The 18,586-nt window shown below is 43.2% G+C and overlaps 1 long non-coding RNA gene across 1 annotated transcript; it reads left to right on the top strand.

Annotated features, from left to right (window-relative positions):
* Nucleotides 1-863: 863 nt before the first annotated feature.
* On the top strand, nucleotides 864-18,305 carry LOC149972566 (uncharacterized). The gene is made up of 3 exons (XR_016491077.1): nucleotides 864-1,177; nucleotides 14,318-14,596; nucleotides 14,695-18,305. It is a non-coding gene; the product is annotated as an uncharacterized LOC149972566 (long non-coding RNA).
* Nucleotides 18,306-18,586: the final 281 nt, after the last annotated feature.

The raw sequence follows: 18,586 nt of genomic DNA, 5'->3' as shown, positions 1-18,586 counted from the left end.
CATTCTAAAATGTGCAGTTTTGTCACATTACACAATACCACAAATGTCTCAAGTTTTGAGGGAGCGTGCAATTGGCATGCTGAATGCAGGAATGTTCACCAGAGAAACGAATTGTAATTTCTCTACCATAAGCCACCTCCAAACGTCATTTTAAAGAATTTGTCAGTACATCCAACCGGCCTCACAACCGCAGACCACGGCTAAACACACCAGCCAAGGACCTCCACATCTAGCTTCTTCACCTGCGGGACCATCTGAGACCAGCCACCTGGACAGCTGACAAAACTGTCTGTAATAAAGCCCTTTTGTGGGGAAAAACCCATTCTGATTGGCTGGGCCTTGCTCCCAAGTGGGTGGGCCTATGGCCTCCCAGGCCCACCCATGGCTGCGCCTCCTGCCCAGTCATATGAAATGCATAGATTAGTTCCTTATGAATGTATTTTAATTGATTGATTTCCTGATATATGAACTGTAACACTGTAAAACTGTTGAAATTTGTTGCATGTTGCATCTATATTTTTGTTTAGTATAGTAATGTTTAGTATAGTAATTAGTGTTTGTGAAGTAAATATAGTAATTATTATTCATTACTGTCTAAGACTGGTTGTGCCTTGTGAGACAGATGAGACACTTCTAAAGTATACATCAGCGGAGACTCCTCAGACGTGGAAGGGGAGGACCATCCTCCAGGGAATTTCATAAAACATTTACATTTTTTTTTTAAGTTATCATTTTTAGATAAAACTATACTAAATATAATCACGTCACCAAATAATTGATTAAAACACACTATTTTGCAAAGAAGGTCTACATTATCCTCAACAGCACTCTATAGGGCAGCACTATGGTGTTGCCGGGGAAACAGCTAGCTTCTGTCCTCTGAGTACATTGACATCAATACAAATCTAGGAGGCCCATGGTTCTCACCTCCTTCCATAGACTTACACAGTAAGTATGACAAATTCCCCGAGGACGACCTCCAACCTATCAGAGTTCTTGCAGCATGAAGCTAGAGAGAGATTGTCTTTTTTTTTTTCATTTTCAGTTTCACTTACTTAGCTAGCAAATACAGCTAGCTTGTTTAGCCTACTGAAACACCCTACTCAAACAGAGGGATGCTATGTTAGCTAGCTGGCTATGACTATCCCACACAACACTGGAACTCTTCCAAGTCAAGGTAAGCTTTTGGTTTTACTAATTTTTTGCGACCGGGCCCGCCGGGGAAACTGTTTACCTTACGGCATGTTTGTAGGGGGTTTACTAACGCGTTAGTTATATTAGCTATGCTGACTGACGTTACTTTAGCTAATATGGTGACAATGATGTAGGCTGTGTGTAGCGGTTTGGCTTGGAAATATTTTTCACATGCAGCTGCACAGGTCTTGTGCATTGAAACGAAGAGGTGAAAGGAGGAGAGCGCATAACGTAGATTGCGAGAAGGAATACAACATGGCTGCAATGAAATCGTGAGCTGTGTTGACGCGTGATCAGGGGTGTATTCATTCCGCCGATTCTGTTGAAAAACGTTTCTTAAACAAGCAAACGGAACGAAACGGGGATAAACATACCTGAATTTGTCCAATAGAAACTCCCGTTTGCAATTGTTGGACTAATGATTACGCCCACTGTCAGCTAGATGCAGGCAAGAGTGTGCAAGGCGGTATTGAATGTCACTGTCTGTCCATGTGTCACTGTCTGTCACATCAAATTTGTCTCTCAACCTGTGTGCACCTTCGTTGTTAACTTTCCTTCATAGGCTAGGTTGTAGCAACTTCATGATGGGTTTAGGGAAAACTCAAATGTCATGTAGTAGCCTAAACCTATCACTGTTACATTTAACTGGGTGAATGGAATATGAATGACAGTCATGACAGTCAATGCTGTAATAAAAATAAGGCCATGTCCATGAAAAAAAAAAGTGTCCTTCCTCATCTGAAACGGCACTGACCGCCACTGGTATACATTGATCATTTGTCCTGGCCAGCGTGATAGGCCTACATTTAGTTTCCTTATTTTTTGCCAAAGGAAAGGAATAGGTTAGTCCTCTCAGGGTCAATAACAAGAGAAAAACTACATAAAATCACTTCAAATCAAATCCAACTTTATTTGTCACATGCACTGATGTCACGCCCTGACCTTAGAGATCCTGTTTTGTGTTTCTATGATTTTCTATTTCTATGATTTGGCCGGGTATGGTTCTCAATCAGGGACAGCTGTCTATCGTTGTTTCTGATTGGGAACCATAAATGGTTACCCTTTTTTCCACCTGTGTTTGTGGGAAGTTAACTTTGTTTGATGGCACACAGCCTTAAGCTTCACGGTTTGTTTTGTATTGTTTATTGTTTGTCGGCGTCATTTCTTTAATAAAGTCAAATGTACGCTCACCACGCTGCACCTTGGTCCTCATCCTTCAACAGCCGTGACAGAACTTCCCACCACCAAAGGACCAAGCAGCGTGGTAAAGAGGACTCCTGGACATGGGAGGAGATCGTGGATGGTAAGGGACCCTGGAGGCAGGCTGGGGAGTACCGCCATCCACGGGAGGAAGTGGAGGCAGCTACGGGGGACCGGCAACATTATGAGGGAACACGGCTGGCAAGGAAGCCCGAGAGGCAGCCCCAAAAAACATTTGGGGGGGCCACACAGGGAATGTGGCTGAGTCAGGTTCGAGACCTGAGCAAACTCCCCGTGCTTACAGTGGCGAGCATGTGACTGGTCAGGCCCCGTGCTATGGGGTGATGCACACTGTGTAGCGGCTGAGCATTCACAGGCCAGTGTGCTTGGTGCCAGCGTCCCGCATTTGCCGGGTGGAAGCGGGCAACCAGCCAGAACGGGTGGTGCCAGCTCTGCGCTCCAGACCGCCAGTGCACCTCCACGGCCCAGTGTATCCGGTGCCTCGGCCAAGGAAGAGGCCTCCTGTGTGTCTCCCCAGCCTGGTGAGTTCTGCGCCCAGCCCAGAGCCTCCAGAGATGGCCTCCAGCCCGGTCCCTCCAGCGACGCCCTCCTGTCCGGTCCCTCCAGCGACTCCCTCCAGTCCGGTCCCTCCAGTCCGGTCCCTCCAGAGTCGCCCTCCAGAGTCGCCCTCCAGAGTCGCCCTCCAGAGTCGCCCTCCAGAGTCGCCCTCCAGAGTCGCCCTCCAGAGTCGCCCTCCAGAGTTGCCCTCCAGTCCAGACCCTCCAGAGTCGCCCTCCAGTCCAGACCCTCCAGCGTTCCCCTCCAGTCCGGAGCTTCCAGCGACGCTCTCCAGTCCGAAGACGACGGCCTCCAGTCCGGAGACGCCGTCTCCAGTCCGGAGCCTCCAGCGAGGACGGTTGCCCAGTCCGGGGCCCGCAACGAGGGCGCCCACACCAGAGGTGCCATCAAAGTGGGGTGAGCCAGTGGTGGAGCGGGGTCTGCGTCCCGCACCTGAGCTGCCGCCATGGATAGATAACCACCCAGACCCTCCCCTATAGGTTTAGGTTTTGCGTCCGGAGTCCGCACATTTTGGGGGGGGGGGGGGGGGGTACTGTCACACCCTGACCTTAGAGATCCTTTTATGTCTCTATTTTGGTTTGGTCAGGGCGGGAGTTAGGATGGGCATTCTATATGTTGTGTTTCTATGATTTTCTATGTTTTGGCCGGGTATGGTTCTCAATCAGGGACAGCTGTCTATCGTTGTCTCTGATTGGGAACTATACTTAGGTACCCTTTTTCCCACCTGTGTTTGTGGGAAGTTAACTTTGTTTGATGGCACATAGCCTTAAGCGTCACGTTTTGTCGGCGTCATTTTTTTAATAAAGTAAAATGTACGCTCACCACGCTGCACCTTGGTCCTCAATCCTTCAACAGCCATGACAGCTGAATACAACAAGTGTAGACTTTACCGTTAAATGCTAACTTACAAGCCCTTAGCCAGCAGTGCAGTTCAAGAAGAGTTAAGATAATATTTACCAAGTAGAATAAAATAAAAAAGTAACGCAATAAGAATAACACGGTTATATACAGGGGGCACCGGTACCGAGTCAGTGTGTGGGGGTACAGGTTAGTTGAGGTAATTTGTACATGTAGGTGGGGGTGAAGTGACTATGCGTAGATAATAAACAGTGAGTAGCAGCAGTGTTCAAAAGGAAGGGGGGGTCAATGTAAATTGTCAGGTGGCGATTTTATTAATTGTTCAGCAGTTTTACGGCTTGGGGGTAGAAGCTGTTGAGGAGCTGCTTGGTCCTAGACTTGGCGCCCCGGCACCGCTTGCCGTGCGGTAGCAGAGAAAACCGTCTATACCTTGGGTGACTGGACTAATTTTATGGGCATTCCTCTGACACCGCCTATTATATAGGTCCTGGATGGCAGTAAGCTTGACCCCAGTGATGCACTTGGTCATTCACACTACCCTCTATTACGCCTTACGGTCAGATGCTGAGCAGTTGCCATACCAGGCGGTAATGCAACCGGTCAGGATGCTCTTGATGGTGCAGCTGTAGAATCTTTTGAGGATCTGGGGACCCATGCCAAATCTTTTCAATCTCCTGAGGGGGAAAATGTTTTGTCGTGCCCTCTTCACGACTGTCTTGGTATATTTGGACCATGATAGTTTGTTGGTGATGTGGACACCAAGGAACTTGAATCTCTCGATCCGCTACACTATAGCCCCGTCGATGTTAATGGGGGCCTGTTCGGCCTGCCTGTTCCTGTAGTCCACGATCAGCTTCTAAGTCTTACTCACATTGAGGGAGCGGTTGTTGTCCTGGCACCACACTGCCAGTTCTCTGACCTCCTCCCTGTAGGCTGTCTCATCATTGTCGATGATCAGGCCTACCACTTGTGTCGTCAGCAAACTTAATGATGTTGTTGGAGTCGTTTTTGGCCACACAGTCGTGGGTGAACAGGGAGTACAGGAGGGGAATAAGTACTCACCCCTGAGGGGTCCCAGTGTTATGGCTCAGTGTGGCAAATGTGTTGTTGCCTACTCTTACCACCTGGGGGCGGCCCGTCAGGAAGTCTAGGATCCAGTTGCAGAGGGAGGTGTTTAGTCCCAGAGTCCTTAGCTTAGTGATGAGCTTTGTAGGCACTATGGTTTTGAACGCTGAGCTGTGGTCAATGAACAGCATTCACACAAAGGACAGTGTGGAGTGCGATTGAGATTGTATCATATGTGGATCTGTTGAGGCGGTATGCGAATTGGAGTGGAGGAGGGTGTCCGGGAGGATGCTGTTGATGTGAGCCATGACCAGCCTTTCAAAGCACTTCATGGCTACCGACGTGAGTGCCATGGGGCGGTATCATTTAGGCAGGTTACCTTCGCATCCTTGGGCACAGAGACTATGGGGGTCTGCTTGAAACATGTAGTTATCACAGACTCGGTCAGGGAGAGGTTGAAAATGTCAGTGAAGACACTTGCCATTTGGTCCACGCATGCTTTGAGTACACGTCCTGATAATCCGTCTGACCCAGCGGCTTTGTGAATATTGACCTGTTTAAAGGTTTTGTTCTCATCGACTACCGATAGCGTTATCACACTGTCATCCAGAACAGCTGGTGCTCTCGTGCATGCTTCAGTGTTGCTTGCCTCGAAGCGAGCATAAAAGGCATTTAGCTAGTCTCGTAGGCTCACATCACTGGGCAGCTCGAGTCTGGGTTTCCCTTTGTATTCCATAATAGTTTTCAAGCCCTGACACATCTGACGAGCGTCAGAGCCGGTGTAGAAGGATTAAATCTTAATCCTGTATTGATGCTTTGCTTGTTTGGTGGTTCATCTGAGGGCATAGCTGGATTTCTTATAAGCATCCAGATAAAGCGGTAGCTCTAGCCTTTAGCTTGATGTGGATGTTGCCTGTAATCCATGGCTTCTGGTTGGGATATGTACGTACAGTCACTGTGGGGACGACGTCATCGATGCACTTATTGATGATGCCGATGACTGAGGTGGTGTACTCCTCAATGCCATTGGATGAATCCTGGGACATATTCCAGTCTGTGCTAGCAAAACATTCCTGTAGTGTAGCATCCGCGTCATCTGACCACTTCCGTATTGAGCGAGTCACTGGTACTTCCTGCTTTAGTTTTTGCTTGTAAGCAGGAATCAGGAGGATAGAATTATGATCAGATTTGCCAAATGAAAGGCGGGGGAGAGCTTTGAATGCATCCCTGTATGTGGAGTAAAGGTGGTCTAGGATTTTTTTTTCTCTGGTTGCACATGTGACATGCTGGTAAAACTTTGTTAGAACTGCCTGCATTAAAGTCTACCTCAGACGAACAATACCTCAAGACTTCACTGTGCTATTTGGAAAATAAATGAATTAATAAATAAATGAATTAAGTAATTTAGGCATTATTATAGTATATTAAAAAGATAATTAATTCAACTGTCCACATAATTCTCCAATGAAAAACAATTCTAACAGTTGCTGGCATATAACCACTGGAGTACCCTACAGTTCTGTTGTACTGCACGCAACCCACATGTGAGTTGCACTCAGGGCGGTATAATGTCTTCTAACCTCAATACAACATCCATCCACTCTGCGCACCGGTAGAGCCAAAGCAAGTGTGTCCATTTATTCAGTTGACTACATGTTCAGTTGGCCTAGCTACATTACTTGTACATTCCACCTAGGGATTCAGTTAATAAATTCATTTTGATATAATTGTCCAACAACAAGCTGGAAATAATGATTGAACGGTGCATAATTGTGGGCTTTGCGTACATAGCCTGCCTATTTGTCTATTAGTCTCTTTTACAAACTCGTTAGTTGCCTAAATTCCTTCAACTTTCATTCAACCAATTCATTAACATGAATCATTGTACTTTCTATGGGAGAATAAAAAATATTATATAAATCAATGTGATGATATCATGTTGCCAACATAAATAACAAAAGGGAAGGGAGCGAGAAAAAGAGAGAGAGCGTGGAACGGAAATAAAAGTACTGTGAGCTTACAATTTCAGTGTCTTAGGCTGTAAAACATTTGATATTTTCCAGTCTTCGTTCACATATAGGCCACTTAAATTCTTCCCACCTACTCAGGCCTTTATAGCCTATCACTAGAGAGCATTTGGAGAAAAAACATTCATATCATAGCAATCATCATGTTGTCTTGTTCCCTTGTGTCGTGTCTTTGGCATCCTTAAAAGTGAAGACTTATTATATCAAATCAATTCCCTGTAATTATTATTACGTGATTAAACTAATCATGCAAATGTAATTAACTAGGAAGTCAGGGCATCAAGGACATTATTCAGATTCCAAAGTTATAATTTCCTAATATAACTCTTCATATATTTTAATATCTGATCAATAAGTCTAATTCATTAATTATTCTTTACCTCACGTTAGTCTCAATCCAACCATCATAAATTGTTGGTTATCTGCACGAACCCAGCCTTTACTAAGAATCATCCATACTAGAGGTCGAACGATTATGATTTTTCAACGCCGATACCGATTATTGGAGGACAAAAAAAGCCGATACCGATTAATCAGCCAAATTTTTTTTTTTTTTTTTTTTTTTTTGTTATTTATTTGTAAAAATGACAATTACAACAATACTGAATGAACACTTATTTTAACTTGATATAATACATCAATAAAATCCATTTAGCCTCAAATAAATCATGAAATATGTTCAATTTGGTTTAAATAATGCAAAAACAAAGTGTTGGAGAAGAAAGTAAAAGTGCAATATGTGCCATGTAAGAAAGCTAACGTTTAAGTTCCTTGCTCAGATCATGAGAACATATGAAAGCTGGTGGTTCCTTTTAAGATGAGTCTTCAATATTCCAAGGTAAGAAGTTTTAAATTGTAGTTATTATAGGACTATTTCTCTCTATACGATTTGTATTTCATATTGGATGTTCTTATAGGCACTTTAGTATTGCCAGTGTAACAATATAGCTTCCATCCCTCTCCTCGCCGATACCTGGGCTCAAACCAGGAACACATCGACAACAGCCACCCTCGAAGCAGTGGGGAAGGGGAAGGGGAACAACTACTCCAAGTCTCAGATCGAGTGACGTTTGAAACACTATTAGCGCGCACCCCGCTAACTAGCTAGCCATTTCACATCGGTTACACCAGCCTAATCTCGGGAGTTGATAGGCTTGAAGTCATAAACAGCGCCATGCTTGAAGCATTGCGAAGAGCTGCTGGCAAAACGCACGAAAGTGCTGTTTGAATGAATGCTTACGAGCCTGCTGGTGCCTACCATCACTCAGTCAGACTGCTCTATCAAATCATAGACTTAGTTATAACATAATAACACACAGAAATACGAGCCTTAGGTCATTAATATAGTCGAATCCGGAAACTATAATTTCGAAAACAAAACGTTTATTATTTCAGTGAACTACGGAACCATTCCGTATTTTATCTAACGGGTGGCATCCATAAGTCTAAATATTGCTGTTACATTGCACAACCTTCAATGTTATGTCATAATTACATATAATTCTGGCAAATTAGTTCGCAATGAGCCAGGCGGCCCAAACTGTTGCATATACCCTGACTCTGCATGCAATGAACGCAAGAGAAGTGACACAATTTCACCTGGTTAATATTGCCTGCTAACTTTTCTTTTTTCTTTTAAATATGCAGGTTTAAAAATATTTACTTCTATATATTGATTTTAAGAAAAGCATTGATGTTTATGGTTAGGTACACGTTGGAGCAACGACAGTCCTTTTTCGCGAATGCACACCGCATCGATTATATGCAACGCAGGACACGCTAGATAAACTAGTATTATCATCAACCATGTGTAGTTATAACTAGTGATTATGATTGATTGATTGTATTTATAAGAAAAGTTTAATGCTAGCTAGCAACTTACCTTGGCTTCTTACTGCATTCGCGTAACAGGCAGGCTCCTCGTGAAGCGGGTGGTTAGAGCGTTGGACTAGTTAAACGTAAGGTTGCAAGATTGAATCCCTGAGCTGACAAGGTAAAAATCTGTCGTTCTGCCCCTGAACACCGTTCCTAGGCCATCATTGACAATAAGAATGTGTTCTTAACTGACTTGCCTCGTTAAATAAAGTTGTAAAAAAAAACATTTAAAAAAATTGGCCAAATCGGTGTCCAAAAATACCGATTTCCAATTGTTATGAAAACTTAAAATCAGCCCTAATTAATCGGCCATTCCGATTAATCGGTCGACCTCTAATCCATACACCAATTATCTTATTCATTTATTTAATAACTCACTAAATAATCACAGAAATGCATAAACACACAAACAGTAGATGTGGTTATATACAAGGAAATGATAGGGGAGGTTCCCTAGTGGGCTAAACCGATATGACGGCTTGGTGGACAAAGGGAAGTGGGTGGGGACTGAAAAGGGCAGGAAAGACTCAAAAGGAGTCACTACACAGTTGATGATTATATTAATTGAAATGCTGATCCTTTGCACATGAACGCTCACTCAATCAGGAAAAATTGCAATCAATATATATTTACGCCCAGTGTGTCGTCATGATCTCTGTTGGAATTGTTAGTTGTTCTGTTGGAGAGTCAGTTCTACATTGTCGCTCTCTCTCTGCTTCCCTGAAGATCAAAGTATTTCGTGGTTAGAATGGGTATTTCAGAGTACCATTCAGAAATGTTCTCATAGAATAGATGTTTCGGCGGTTGTCGATCTTCACATCCCAGGTTGACCTAATTTCTAGCTGCTGACTAGTTATTTATTATTATCTAAGATTAGCTCTTATTCTATAGAGATCGATAGTCTCAGAGTTGAACCATTTCCAGCCGTGTAGCCAATTCTCCTCATGGTATGGTTAGGTATTCAACAACCATTTCAACCTTAGCTTATACTGAGGTTTTGTGGTCTAACCTCAACCTGTGCCCTCTCGGTGTCCATCGAGGTACGCGTGGTCTGAAGAGGATTTGCTCAGGTGGGTTTTTTATTCGTAACAATAGAAAAGGCAGGTCTATGACGCCAGATCATGTCTGTGCTCACGGGGGCGGGCCAATGACTTAGTTAAACTTTAAAGGGAATACAATACTTCCACATAAAAGGTTTAACATCACATTATATAATTTCACAAATAGTTTCATCTTTACTCATTCATTTTATACAAGAATTAGATGCAAACCCCATAATTGAGAAATGTACATATTCAGAGATATAGTTATGTGTGTTTCCTGTCCTCTCTGAGGTCACCAAATGAAACACACTTGTCATACCTGTCTCTTAAGTGTCCACTGACCATTCCCACCTTCGCACAAGTGGACATTTTGTATCAAATTTCCATTTTGGGGTTCGCCATGTGAAATCCTTTGTTCTCTATATGTGTCTCTCTTTCTGCATGGCCAGGGGGAGAGAGTCTCCTCCAGAAATGTACGACCTGAAATAACAGAACCTGGGTGTAGGAGAGAGGGAGAGGGGGGATGCCACGATCTATACCCAGAAAGGGCCATGTCATGACAGCCCCCCCCCTGGTGGTTTGGATCTTGTGATTATCCTACAAGTTACAAATCAACATAAAAATAATGATCACGTTATGTCCTGTTTGTAGATTATCGTTGCATTTCCCCTCTGGTGGTTGAACTTGGTAGGCTCTCTGAAAGCGGAGCATCCATCACAAGGATGGGCAGTGAATGTCTGGTTGGTGATTGCCATTGCGGTCCCCCTCTAGTGATTTACCTTGGTAGGTTTCCTGGAAGCTGCAAAGTACCACAAGGATAATAATGTAATTATATATATTATATATACCAGGGGATGTCCTGGTTGGTGATCGCCGTTGCGGTCATCCCCCTCTGGTGGTTTACCTTGGTAGGCTCTCTGACAGCAGGGCAGGCCGCCACATGGATGGGCAGTGGGTGTCCGGATTTGGGATCGCCGGTCCGGACCCGTCGTCTGGTCTTCCAGACTGTAAGATCTGTGCAGTAACTTACACAGATGTTAACAACTCACACACACTCACAAAATATATATAATTACATTAATTCCCCAATGAGCGGCGTTGTGGCACTAAGTGATGGTTGTAGGGGACTTTGTTTATGGCTCTATCATTTCCTAAGTGTCAAAGAAACTGAAGCAAAAAGGAATGAAAGCATAAACAAAATATATACAAAATATAGTTCTCACACCAAAATCATCTAATTGGATTGTATGCTATCTATATCCAATGTCCTGGCTAAATGACTATATCTTGGCATTGTCTATAAAGTCACGTCTAGGGTTTTCCTACTTGGTGTGTTGCTTAGGCACTATCCTAAGTTGCTAACTATATGATACGTCTACAGCTGTAAGGCACTAGTTCTGGGCAGTCTACAGGGATGACCTATGGACTTCTGGGAAGAAAACTGCTGAGTACTGTAGCTGTAGAGTCAAAGGCCTCAAAGTAAATGTTCAACTTTACTAAGGCTGGTATTTTGCTCAGACCCTTAAGTGATCCTAGCATAAATCCTAATTGGATGTTCCGTTGTACATGTGCGTTTATGCTTACACAGGCGCACATGTCAAGGGAAGAACCAAGTATCCTGGCAGACTACAACTTGTTCAGAATGAGTCTGACGTAATCAGGTAATTTTCATGTCAATTCCTAGAGTTTCATAGCTATGTTATCCATGGAGGAGCTAACCTCATGACGGATGTACTCTCTTTAAGTATTGGACCAGTCATACGTGGTGTGATCATGGTTCATGACTTCTAATAAAGTTCCTCCTGAATGGAGGGTTCTATTTATTAATGTCATGTGTGTTAACCATTGGAAGAGTGCACTGGAGATTCCCTTCGCCGTGTTGCACTCTGAGTGACTCCTATGTTGCTGTTGTCAAGGGTAAGTTGATTGGTTAGGTCTCTAACCTTCTTACTGATTGTAGCTGGACTGACTGTTGCCCCCCCACCAGCTGGTGGTTTTGGTATCCGAGGCACAAACGAAAAGGTCGGACCATATGTACGAGTTGTGTCAGCGGCCGCGTTGTTATGAGAATGGCTGTAACCTTCCAACCAAATCTCCTGGTGTTAGTGCTTCAAAACGCTCAGCGGCTGTCGAGGCCTGTCAGTCACCACCGCGTCCACGTGTGGCAACCTCTTCAGTACTTGCGAACTGAGACGAGGATATCGGTCTGTGATATCGCAAAATGTTTCACCAGTGGGAGTCATCGGGTCAGTTGCTGGACTGATGCCATTAGTGTCATTGTAAGGGGTGACAGTCCCCCACAGGTGTATATCACCATTTTTGTTTTTCTTGCTGAGACGGCCGCAGTGCTTGCGGAAGTGTCCGAAGGGCAAGAGAAGTTAATCTCAACTACCTTATTGCACGACTACAAGGAGGAGGGAAGTTGCTCATTCACAGAGACAGCTGGCTCGAAATCATGAAAAGAATGGTCAATCAGGTTGTCTGATGGATTCTGTCGAGATATCATAATATCTCCTTGGATCGGATTCTGCCCCAAGAGGTTTCTAAACGTCTTTTTCCCAAGGGGTGCTTTTGACAGATACCCCTTGTGAATGACTGTGTTGCAGCTAGCATTAGGGACAAACAGTGTGGTCAGTGGAGAAGGCACTGTGGCCTGTGACCATACCTAGTTGGTTTTACAATCCATCAGTGGGAGTAACAAATCCATCAAGTCTGCTCCAAGTAGCAGCGGTTCATATTCGAGGCTGGTAACATACATAGGGTGAACGAGCGATACGTCCTGGAAGTGTAGTTTCAGCATGACTCTCAATGTGAGAGGCGAGGTAGTCTGAGAGACCCCTCGAAGTGTAGTATCGCATCGTTTCACTCTTAACCAACGTTTAGTTGGTTTCAAAGCCCTTTTGAGATCATCGAACAATGTTTGAGAGGTGAGCGATATTGTTGCACCCGAATCAATTAGCGCATGACAAGTTAAGCAGTCCTCCAGGACTGTTTCCAGGTATGGGCGTTTAGATTCGTGTTTAGTGGACATATTCCCCACAGAGTGGAGTGGTCGTTCGCAATGACGTGATGTGCCATTTCTGTTCAAGGTGAAAGCAGTTTGACTTTTCTGGTTTTGAGTGTGCTTGGCTTTAACGAAGCGTTTGACCTTTTTCTTCACAACCTTTGTATCAGAGTCTGTAGTCAAAGCCCATGGGCTTTTTTCTTGATCACTCGGGCCCTGGATAGGGTCTCGAGTGAGAGCGGGAGCGGGAAAGATTTGAATTTTAATGTCCTTGTTAAAGGTGTTAATTCCTGTGGACCTGGTGTCCGGTAATTCCTCATCTAGTCCTTGTGACTTATCTTTTACACTTTTTTTCAAAATTTTCTCACTTTAGTTCTTCACGTAGTGGAACTTCTGGAGAACATTGGTCTATGTTTTGATCATCCTTCAACCCTTTGTTACCCTTGTGCTATGACACTTTTTGTGGGTTGGGTGCAGGAACGTAGGGAACCGGTCGATTGTAGCGGTAGTCGTTTTGATGGCGACGTACTTTACAGTTATTTAGACAGCGGACGTTATTGGAATCGTGGTTTCGATTTTTTGAATTTTACCCCTTTTTCTCCCCAATTTCCTGGTATCCAATTGTTTAGTAGCTACTATCTTGTCTCACCGCTACAACTCCCGTACAGGCTCGGGAGAGACGAAGGTTGAAAGTCATGCGTCCTCCGATACACAACCCAACCAAGCCACACTGCTTCTTAACACAGCGCGCATCCAACCCGGAAGCCAGCCGCACCAATGTGTCGGAGGAAACACCGTGCACCTGCACCCGGCCCACCACAGGAGTCGCTGGTGTGCGATGAGACAAGGATATCCCTACCGGCCAAACCGGTAGGAGAAAGATCTGATGATTCTTATGTTATTGCACACTGTCAGTGTGAACCAGAGTGACTTGACACAATGGGCCAAGCAAGCTGTGCAAACATAACAGAAACAATACAGGACGTCTTATTTAATGAAAGGGGTTGCAGTCTGCCATGAAGCATTCATCTATGTATGTAAGAGTCTAGCTACAGTTTCAGAAATTATACGTTTCTAATGCCAGAAAGTTGTTTTCATTGCAAGTTAAAGCTTGCTGTTAGCTAGCTAGCTGATGTTAGATGGCTGGCTTGCTAGCTAACATTACGTGTAAGATCTGTGTGTAGTGATGTTATCTCAGAATTCCATTTCGCATTGCAAGTTATAGCCTTGAACCTATTTGGTTCACTTTAGCTAGCTATGAAAATTAGTTTGTATTGCTAGTACTCTATGGATTGGGATTATGGTTCATTGTTTAGCTAGCTACATGTCTAAAACACAAGACCCCAAGTTAAAGCTTACTATTAGCTAGCTAGCTGAAGACCCAGCAAGTTAGCCAGGTCTGTCTGACGGTGATTACAGCTATCTATTGTATAATAATGCAAAAATATTTGTATCTTGAATTTGTCTTTCAGCATCAGTAGAACACGCCTGACTCTCCTCCACCATTCATACAAGGATAATGGTCTAATGCCTCCCATCAAAAAGAGAGCTGGCCCAAGCAAGCCAGGTTACACCTGAAGTATGAGGACTTGTAGCGAATGGTGAACTTCATCAACAACTACGCAGTGGATAATGCAATAGTATTGCCACGATGCCACCCAGGACACAAACACTTTGGTGGAAAGCTGCTGCCATCCCATTTGACAAAGCAGCAGTCTGGTGTCTCTACAAGGAATTGATGACAACACTTGGTATGTACAGCATAAACAACACGTTTTGATTATTTAATTGACCTCCAACATGATTGCCACTACTTTTATTGAGCTCACATTATTTCTGTATTTTTCAGAGGTGTGTGTATTTGGGCTTTCATTCAGGAATCTGTGGAGAGAATTGCTACCCCACATCTTAAGCACTAAGCCCAGGACAGACCTGTATTGGCAGTGCCAGATGATCAACTATTAGGTCTTCAGATCTGCCAATCTGCCAGAAGCTGTTAAATCAGCCAAGCTGAAGAAGCAACAGCAGCATCTCTTGCTTGTTCAGAGTGAGCGGTCTGTCTACCAGAAGATGGTGGCTGACTGCAAGACCACTTGTCAAGGCCTGCAGTTGTCTCTAGGGGCCCCTACTGAACCAGCAAGCAAAGACATCAGGATGCATTACAGCTTTGATGTTTGTATATATATCAGTAGAACACGTAGAAGTAAAAACACAGTAGAACACATATAAAATCTGAAAATATATATATACATACAGTGGGGCAAAAGAGTATTTAGTCAGCCACCAATTGTGCAAGATCTCCCACTTAAAAAGATGAGAGAGGCCTGTAATTTTCATCATAGGCACACTTCAACTATGACAGAAAAAAAATATTTTAAAAACAATCCAGAAAATCACATTGTAGGATTTTTAATGAATTTATTTGCAAATTGTGGTGCAAAATAAGTATTTGGTCACCTACAAACAAGCACGATTTCTGTCTCTCGCAGACCTTCTTTAAGAGGCTCCTCTGTCCTCCAGTCGTTACCTGTATTAATGGCACCTGTTTGAACTTGTTATCAGTATAAAAGACACCTGTCCACAACCTCAAACAGTCACACTCCAAACTCCACTATGGCCAAGACCAAAGAGCTGTCAAAGGACATCAGAAACAAAATTGTAGACCTGCACCAGGCTGGGAAGACTGAATCTGTAATAGGTAAGCAGCTTGGTTTGAAGAAATCAACTGTGGGAGCAATTATTAGGAAATGGAAGACATACAAGACCACTGATAATCTCGCTCGATATTGGGCTCCACGCAAGATCTCACCCTGTGGGGTCAAAATGATCACAAGAACGGTGAGCAAAAATCCCAGAACCACACGGGGGGACCTAGTGAATGACCTGCAGAGAGCTGGGACCAAAGTAACAAAGCCTACCATCAGTAACACACTACGCCGCCAGGGACTCAAATCCTGCAGTGCCAGACGTGTCCCCCTGCTTAAGCCAGTACATGTCCAGGCCCGTCTGAAGTTTGCTAGAGAGCATTTGGATGATCCAGAAGAAGATTGGGAGAATGTCATAAGGTCAGATGAAACCAAAATATAACTTTTTGGTAAAAACTCAACTCGTCGTGTTTGGAGGACAAAGAATGCTGAGTTGCATCCAAAGAACACCCTACTGTGAAGTATGGGGGTGGAAACATCATGCTTTGGGGCTGTTTTTCTGCAAAGGGACCAGGACGACTGATCCGTGTAAAGGAAAGAATGAATGGGGCCATGTATCGTGAGATTTTGAGTGAAAACCTCCTTCCATCAGCAAGGGCATTGAAGATGAAACGTGGCTGGGTCTTTCAGCATGACAATGATCCCAAACACACCGCCTGGGCAACAAAAGAGTGGCTTAGTAAGAAGCATTTCAAGGTCCTGGAGTGGCCTAGCCAGTCTCCAGATCTCAACCCCATAGAAAATCTTTGGAGGGAGTTGAAAGTCCGTGTTTCCCAGCAACAGCCCCAAAACATCACTGCTCTAGAGGAGATATGCATGGAGGAATGGGCCAAAATACCAGCAACAGTGTGTGAAAACCTTGTGAAGACTTACAGAAAACGTTTGATCTCTGTCATTGCCAACAAAGGGTATATAACAAAGTATTGAGATAAACTTTTGTTATTGACCAAATACTTATTTTTCACCATAATTTGCTAATAAATTCATAAAAAATCCTGCAATGTGATTTTCTGGATTTTTTTTCTCATTTTGTCTGTCATAGTTGAAGTGTACATATGATGAAAATTACAGGCCTCTCTCATCCTTTTAAGTGGGAGAACTTGCACAATTGGTGGCTGACTAAATACTTTTTTGCCCCACTGTAGTTGTTTAGCTAGACTAGCTAGCTCTTTGGCTAGTTTCTGTACATAAGTTACCAAACAGAAACTAATTTGATTTCCCCCCTATTGTAACACAGTAGTATTTTAGCCAGCAATACATAATATGGGTTTCAGTAGATAAACTAAAGTTAGCTAGCTAGGTGGCTTGCATGAAAAATAACTTACTTAGCTAGCCACCGTATTTGTCATCTACACTAGCTGAGCTTCTGTTCTGGCTAAATACAATGCTTTGTTTCAAATCCTCTTCACTACATTCCAGTTGAAACATGTACGGTTGAATGTAGAGGTCGACCGATTAATCGGAATGGACGATTAATTAGGGCCGAATTCAAGTTTTCATAACAATCGGTAATCTGCATTTTTGGACACCGATTATGGCCGATTACATTGCACTCCACGAGGAGACTGCGTGGCAGGCTGACTACCTGTTATGCGAGTGCAGCAAGGAGCCAAGGTAAGGTAATAGCTAGCATTAAACTTATCTTATAAAAAACTGTCAATCTTCACATAATCACTAGTTAACTACACATGGTTGATGATATTACTAGTTTATCTAGCTTGTCCTGCGTTGCATATAATCGATGCGGTGCCTGTTAATTTATCATTGAATCACAGCCTTCTTCACCAAACGGGTGGTTTAACTAGCACATTCACAAAAAACCACTGTCGTTGCATCAATGTGTACCTAACCATAAACATCAATGCCTTTCTTAAAATCAATACACAACTATATATTTTTAAACCTGCATATTTAGTTAATATTGACTGCTAACATGCATTTATTTTAACTAGGCTAATTGTGTCACTTCTCTTGAGTCCTGTGCAAGCAGAGTCAGGGTATATGCATGGCTCGTTGCAAACTGTGTGAAGACCATTTCTTCCTAACAAAGACCGTAATTAATTTGCCAGAATTGTACATAATTATGGCATAACATTGAAAGTTGTGCAATGTAACAGCAATATTTAGACTTAGGGATGCCACCCGTTAGATAAAATACGGAACGGTTCCGTAGTTCACTGAAATAATAAATGTTTTGTTTTCAAAATGATAGTTTCCGGATTTGACCATATTAATGATCTAAGGCTCGTATTTCTGTGTGTTATTATATTATAATTAAGTCTATGACTTGATAGAGCAGTCTGACTGAGCGGTTGTAGGCAGCAGCAGGCTCGTAAGCATTCATCCAAACAGCACTTTCCTGCATTTGCCAGCAGCTCTTCGCTGTGCTTCAAGCATTGCGCTGTTTATGACTTCAAGCCTATCAACTCCCGAGATTAGGATGGCAATACTAAAGTACCTATTAGAACATCCAATAGTCAAAGGTATATGAGATACAAATGGTATAGAGAGAAATAGTCCTATAATAACTACAACCTAAAACTTCTTACCTGGGAATATTGAAGACTCATGTTAAAAGGAACCACCTGTATATAGATTTTCTTTAACTGTATTATTGACTGTATGTTTTGTTTATTACATGTGTAACTCTGTTGTATGTGTCGAACTGCTTTACTTTATTCTTGGCCAGGTCGCAGTTGTTAATGAGAACTTGTTCTCAACTTGCCTAATTGGCTAAATAAAGGTGAAAAAAGCATGCAGTTGCCAACATAATGTTTCAGTTATTTCTTAACTTAAGAGTGGAATTTTTTTCTATCACCTTCACCTGACTACTTCATGGTCACCATTTTGTTTTTTGATCCTTCTCTCCCTTCTCAGGTAAAACTAGGCTTTATGAGACACCCTTTAAGAGCTTTTGTGCACAAACCCCTCAAGTGTTATGAATGCAAAAGATTTGGGCATGTATCAAGTGTATGCAGATGGGAAGAATATTGTATGCCAGTTGAGGTTATATGCTGCAACTATGGTGTCAAACAT

This window comes from Oncorhynchus mykiss, chromosome 23, assembly GCF_057628025.1.
Source record: "Oncorhynchus mykiss isolate SJ-2025 chromosome 23, ASM5762802v1, whole genome shotgun sequence".
Lineage (NCBI taxonomy): Eukaryota > Metazoa > Chordata > Actinopteri > Salmoniformes > Salmonidae > Oncorhynchus > Oncorhynchus mykiss.
Note: the sequence above shows the minus strand (reverse complement) of the source record. Positions and strands in the feature narration are given on the sequence as shown.